The sequence below is a fragment of the Primulina tabacum genome, chromosome 8, assembly GCF_025594145.1.
Source record: "Primulina tabacum isolate GXHZ01 chromosome 8, ASM2559414v2, whole genome shotgun sequence".
NCBI lineage: Eukaryota > Viridiplantae > Streptophyta > Magnoliopsida > Lamiales > Gesneriaceae > Primulina > Primulina tabacum.
Window position 1 is genome coordinate 33,684,195 of NC_134557.1, and position 7,092 is coordinate 33,691,286.

Consider the following 7,092-nt stretch of genomic DNA (forward strand, 5'->3'; position numbering starts at 1 on the left):
TCAATGCGTTGATGAAAATCATAACTCTTACCTTTCTTACCTCGGTTCCTTTTGCTTGGAGTCGGCTGATCAACTTTCTCTTCTTTGCTTACCACTCCAATCTCCTCATGCTGCATAAAAATAGCATTCACCTCTCTCAGATTTGGGTCTGCATTCTTTTGTACAGCGCCTGACTGTTGAGACGTGAGTTGCTTCGTTATCTGCCCCACTTGCGATTCAAGGATTTTCAAGGTAGCACCAATACTCGCCATGTGTGTCTCAAGGTTGTCAAGCCTATACTCAGTCCTAGACATCCTCTTACCAGATTCAGAAATGAATGTCCCAACCAAGTCCTCAAATGATGGCTTCCCTTCCCCATTTGATGTATTGAACCCCGGTGGAGGATTCAATACATCCTTATTATTTGCGTAAGAAAAATTTTCATGGTTTCTCAAACCAGGATGATAAGTATTAGGGGAAGGGTTACATCTATATCCTCCATAGCCTCCAAAGTTCTTGTTGGTGACTCGCCTTCGCTCAAAGTCTTCCCTCTGTATTTTCGTCCAAAACGGCGTGTCTCCCCGAGTATGACCTAATTCGCACAATTTATAATAATCTGGACGCGGCGCGTGCGCGGTGGCGCGTGGGTTGCTGTGTCTGGCCGTGCATGTGTGCGCGCGGGTAGCGCGAGAGCTGGCGCGATGGCGCGTAGGCGTCTGCTTGTTGGCTCGTACTTGCGCGCGCGCGGTTGCGCGTCAATTCGTGCTGACGCGCGCTGCTCTTGGGTCTTCTTGCTACATCTGTTCGCGTGGTAGCGCGAGAAGTGGCGCTGCAGCGCGCTAGCTTCTGTCGATCCTTTTGCTTTCATGTGCGCGCAGTAGCGCGAGATGCTGCGCGGTGGCGCGCGCCTCCCTAGTCATGCTAATGGCTGAACTCGCGGCTCGGTTCTGTTTTCTCGGTTCACTAGGTTGCGCATCCACTATTTTCTCCATTCCTGAAATGACAACAAAAACAACCAAAAACGCATAATTCTGTTCGAAACCAGCATATTTCAAAATGGATTCTAATATAAATTAAGTGCAAATCTTGCACTTATCACCATGTCCTTCGCGTAAATATCATACATGATCACTTGGAGTTCCTGAACCAGAATGATAACCGTTTTGGAGTCGACCATCTTGTAGTCCAAGAATTGAATAACAATAAATTTCTTGGCCGCCCCGACATTCTCAATTTTGTATTTCCAATCTAGAGACTCCACAATTCCCTAGTCGTCTTCTTTTCACTATACACATTGTATGGCGAATCAACCAAACCATTCATTATGTAATTTCTACACAAGAAATCTGAATGGTGTCGTGCATCAATAGTACTAGTAGTATGCACATCTCCATTAACCTCAGCTAGTTTATGAGCATGCATTAACTACACCGGTGAATTGAAAATGCACATTAACTTTATCACCAAAATATAACAGAGGCCAAATGAAAAGCTAAAAATATGACATAAAAGAGAATGCATGAGTGCGATCTTGAGTTTGTTTGTAAATATATATATATATATATAAGCTCCAAAATGCACACACAAAATCATGCAAGATTAATTAACTCAAATAATTTTGAAATTAACTCGAGAACATGTATAGTAAAAAAATCTCCAATTAATTCAAGAACGTGAAAAGTCGAAAGACACTTCCACAATCATGAGCCACAACTAACTCAAGAATATAGAGAGCTAAAAGATACTCGGCAATTCATAAGCTATATATTTTTTTTTTATTCAAACTTTGAATTTAATTCAAATTTCCAACAAACTTATTTAAAATTATTTCAAGAAACATATTCCACTTATTGAAAAGTAAATAGAATTACATCCAAAATGAGACACACAATTGTCGTTATTCTTGCCGCTACAGTCTGGATAATCCGCGCTTTATCCTTCTAATTAATCATGTTCCGCCTCAATTAATTCATGAAGAAATAAAATGGCAATCCCCATGAGCTGCAAAATATTAACATAAAAAATTAAAAAGAAATCACTTAACTGAAACCAACTAATAAGTATAGCAAATTACTAGAAAACTGCCTTAATCATTATCCCAAATATTTCTATACTAATGTATACAAGAAATAAATAAATCTTTGTACATTATTATTACCATTTTCTTATGCAACATAGACCAATAAATAGCAACCAAAATTGAGGGAGAAAGCAAAAACATCATACACGGATTGACGAAAATTATTTCACCGAGTCCTCTCCGGCACTCGCCCTCAACATGGTAATAGTAATTGAGAGCGAACGACGCGTGACTTTTTAATGTTTCGGGCGCGTAACACTCTCCCCCTGGATTAATCGGGGAGCAGCCTACAACTGTAGAACATGCGAATTCTAGGAACGCTAGCAAATCGTCATGTTTGGCATATGGGAGCGCGACGCACCAAGTCGGCTGAAATGAAAATTGGAAGAAAAAATTAATTATATTATTATTTGATCAAAAATATCATCAACTCAAAAAAGAAATAAATAATGAATCGTAAAGATTATTATCAACTAGTATGTGGATGTCACGAATATATGATGCTAATAAATAATGACTTCGTTCAATTAGTATATGGTGCTCTCGTATTATATAATAGTACAGATAGTACAGATATCTTCGAAAATGATCGGAAGCTAACAACTTACTATCTCTCGGGCGTTGCATTTCCATGCCGCTACTGCGAGAAAGATCGAAACAAGAAGCAAAGGTATAATTTTCTTGGCCATTTGATTTGTTTTTTCTTGAACAGGCTTAGCTTTGTTGTGTACAAGTTTGTATGCATGTTGTTGAGTTTAAATAGCTGTGAAATGAATGGAATAAATCTTTTGGAATTAATGCATATTACATAATTTTGAAATATATGATATTTCAATGAATATGGCATTTACCTTATTTACCCAGAATACGTTTCTAATATTTAAAAAATATTTGTAAATAATTGTTTAGCTAAAGTGATTAAGCTTTGATTAAAGAATCTTATTCACGTTACATGCAATCAATACATTATTTAATCCCAATCAATTTTCATTATGGAGGATATATTTCTAATCAGAGAAAATTAGATTTAGTTATTTTGGATAACTGGATTCAGTTTATTATTGAAATTAAGATATATGTTGCAATATTGTGTATGTCAAGATAATCAAATATTAGGTAATAATATTTTTTGGAGATGGTAAAAAATCATAATCATATCAATTCATTTTGATATCATAATTATTTTATCTAATGATTTCTTGTACCTATAAATATAGTCATTCATGTAATCCTTTTTATATATTGAATTTGCTTGTTTTTACTTTGCATTCTATCTGGTTAGTATTTTGCATTTATTTATAACACGTTATTATCACGATTATGAGATTTCACGTATGACACTATCCGTGGTCAACTCTCTAATGTTCATATTTCGATTATTACGTGTTTGTTTATTATTTGATACATATGCACCTCCTTTCTTAATTTCTTAAATTGTTGTTTCACCTCATGAATACGAACATGTCATCATATTTTGTGATTTGTCTATATATTTAAATCTATTTTTATTGCTAATGAATATTATATAACTTGTTAACTTATAAATTGTTTAATATAGATTTGATCATAAAATATCTCAAAGCTTGAAATTTCTGCTCTTGATATATCCAGCAACAATTATCTATATTGAATAATAGATGTTGAAATACATCTAGATGCTATAGGCATTGGAAATACCATCAAAGAGAAAAGTAGTAGATCACCGCAAAATATTGCGAAGGTTATGATATTCCTTCGTCACTATCTTCATGATGGTTTGAAGAATGAATATTTGATGATAAAGATTCAGTCGAACTTTGGCAAAATTTGAAAGAAAAATAGCCATCAAAAGACGGTGACTATCACAAAAGCACGGTATGAATGGATACACTTGCACTTACAAGACTTTAAATATGTAAGTGAATCTAATTCTGCATTATTTCGCATCAGTTCATAATTGAAATTGTGTGGAGAAAAAATAACTGATGATGATTTGTTGGAAAAAACATACTCTATTTTTCATGCCTCTAATGTGCTCTTGCAGCAGCAGTATCGAGAAAGAGGTTTTAAAAAGTATTTGGAATTGATTTCTTGTTTGCTTGTGGCTGAGAAAAATAATAATTTATTGATGAAAATCATCAAATCCGTCCCATTGGTGCCAAGCCTTTCCCTGAAGTAAATATGACAATGCATGACGAAAATGAAAAACAAAATAAAACTGAATATATTCATGGTCGTGGGCATGGTCGCGAGCGCCGTGGACGACATTTTCGTCCATATGATCATGAACATGGAAAACCTCGTAACTACAATGATCGATATAATAAAAGCAATCGAAATAATACAAACTGCCAAAATGGGGTAATGAGCAAGAGAAAAACTTGAAAGTAATCGAAATAATAATCCAATGAAATAAAAAAATGAGTGTTATAGATATGGAGTAAAAGGACACTTGTATCATGCTTGTCGTACGCCCAAACACCTTATTGATCTCTATCAAACATCAAAAGAGAAAACAAAGAACGTTGAGAATAATTTTATTCATCAAGGTGAATATTCAATCTAAGTCCCACCGCTTTTAGCACATTCTGATATTTCTAATTTGTTTGAAGATTCGGAAGGGAGAATCGATCATTTGATTTGAGATAGAAGCGTGCAAAATTATTGGATATTTATTTGGTAGTATCATATTTATGACTTACTTAGATTATTTGTTTGGGCCTGATTTTATTCAAAATTTCATTTTATTTTGATTTGGTTTACCTTTAACTATGATGAATAAAAGTTGTTATTTCGTTTTGCTATGAATAAAATCATTTATTCTTATTAATTTTACTATTGTGATTAAACTATTGTTTTGGACATGAAGTCAATGATGAAGATTTATGTCTTGTTGATAATGCGACGACACGTTCCATATTTAAAAAGAATCAATATTTTTCATATTTGAAAATGAGACAAAGTAATGTCAACACAATTTATGGTAGTAAAAGCATTATTGAAGGATCTGGAAGAGCAAATATAGGGGTGTATTCAATATAAGAGATTTATTGACTTTTAATTACTTTTGTAGATTTTAAAAGTCTAGATGTATTCAGTTAAAACTTTTACATACTCTATAGAAGTCTAGTAGTATTCAAAATAGACTTTCATAGAGTTTTAAAAAGTCAAGTGATATTCAACATTGACTTTTAAAAACTCTATAAAAGTCTATGAGTATTCAAATTTTCCATAGACTTTTAATAAGTTCATAGAATTCATTAACATACAAAAATTAAAGCATAAGGTACAACTATAAATTGTAAAAAATTGTATTTGGTTCAACCCAAATATTTGGATGGATTTTTAAAACTTCTAACTCATACACAAGCTATTTATTTTTCTCTATATCGCTTCACATCCCTCTCTTCTTATCTTCTCTCCTCTCATCTATCTCTATCACTCTCTCAAATTTTCGAAATGTATCTCTATATATATTTTCATCTTTCATTTTCAAATTTTTCAATTTTTGGTTGATTGTTCATTTAATAATTTTTTATTTTAATATCACATGAAATTTTGAATTCTATAATTGGTTTTGTGATTTTTGATTTATGATTTATACAAATTAATGTAATATTCAATAATAATAAAAGATGATCCAAAAAAATGTTGCTTAATTCTTAATAATTGAATAGTCTCGTAACAACCATGATTTTTTAAATTCATTTTAGCATTTTCATTTAATATGTAAGCTTTTTTATACAAAATTATATTCACACAATACTAAATAATATTTTTTTCACATGTATATTATCAATTCAAAAACAAGGTTACAGATTAATCAATTGATGTATTTTAAAAAAAATTTACAAACATGTATACAAACCCACATATATACACATGTAATGATTAAATGATATAACTTTTAAATAAATAAATTTATTTATTAATATAAATATTGAAAACTAATTTCAAACTGAATATGTTATATATGTCAATTAATTATTGGTTCAAAGAAATTAATAAAAAAATATGTTATTATTAAATACAAAATTTATAAAATTCTATAAAAAAAAAAAGTACACAAAAGTCTATAAAAATCTTTCAAAAAGTCTACATAAATCCACATAAATCTGTTTATAAATCTGTGATATTTTGTAAAAGTCAATAAAAATCTATCAAATCCATTAAAGTCTATCATTTGAAAAAGTCATTAAAGTCATCAAAACTTTGAATTGAATACACCCCACTAAATTAGATGGAGGGACAAATTTTATAATCAATAATGTCTTATTCTCTTATAAATGTCAAAGAAATTTATTAAGTTTTCAAGATATTTGTCGAAATAGATATCATATTGAGACTGTTAGCCAAGAAGATAGAAAATATCTTTTTATTACAAAATAAAGTGTTGGTAAATAAATATATTATTGAAAATTTACCGAAATTTACTTCTGGCATATACTAAACAAAAATAAATGTAGTGGAGATGTGATACATGTTCTCATGGAAAATTAATTATAAGATCTTCACTACCCAAAGTTGGTAATCATTTGCATTTTTAGAAAGAATACAAGGCGACATTTGTGAACCCATTCACACATCATGTGGACCATTTAAACATTTTATGGTTTTATTGATGCATCTACAAGATGGTCACATGTATGTTTACTATCAACTCGCAATTTGGTTTTTGCAAGACTATTGGCTCAAATAATTAAATTAAGGGCACAATTTCAAGAATATCCTATCAATATGATTCATCTTGATAATGCTAGTGAATTTATATCCCAAACTTTTAATGGATATTGTATGTCAATTGGGATAATCGTTAAACATTCTATTGCTCATGTTCATACACAAAATGGTTTAGTGGAGTCTTTGATTAAACATCTCCAATTAATAGCTAGACCACTAATTATGATAGCGGAACTCCCCATATTTGTTTGGTGACATGCTATTTTGCGTGCAACATCACTTATACGCATCAGACTGACTAGTTACCATGAATTCTCCCCTTTACAATTAGGTTTTGACCAAGAGACTAATATTTCCCATATAAGAAATTTTGA

General features: G+C 31.6%; 1 long non-coding RNA gene across 1 annotated transcript; it reads right to left on the reverse strand.

Annotated features, from left to right (window-relative positions):
* Positions 1 to 1,758: 1,758 nt before the first annotated feature.
* Positions 1,759 to 2,779, reverse strand: LOC142553502 (uncharacterized). The gene is made up of 3 exons (XR_012821951.1): positions 2,668 to 2,779; positions 2,206 to 2,428; positions 1,759 to 1,980 (listed from the first exon to the last, which is right to left on the reverse strand). It is a non-coding gene; the product is annotated as an uncharacterized LOC142553502 (long non-coding RNA).
* Between the last annotated feature and the right edge of the window lie 4,313 nt (positions 2,780 to 7,092).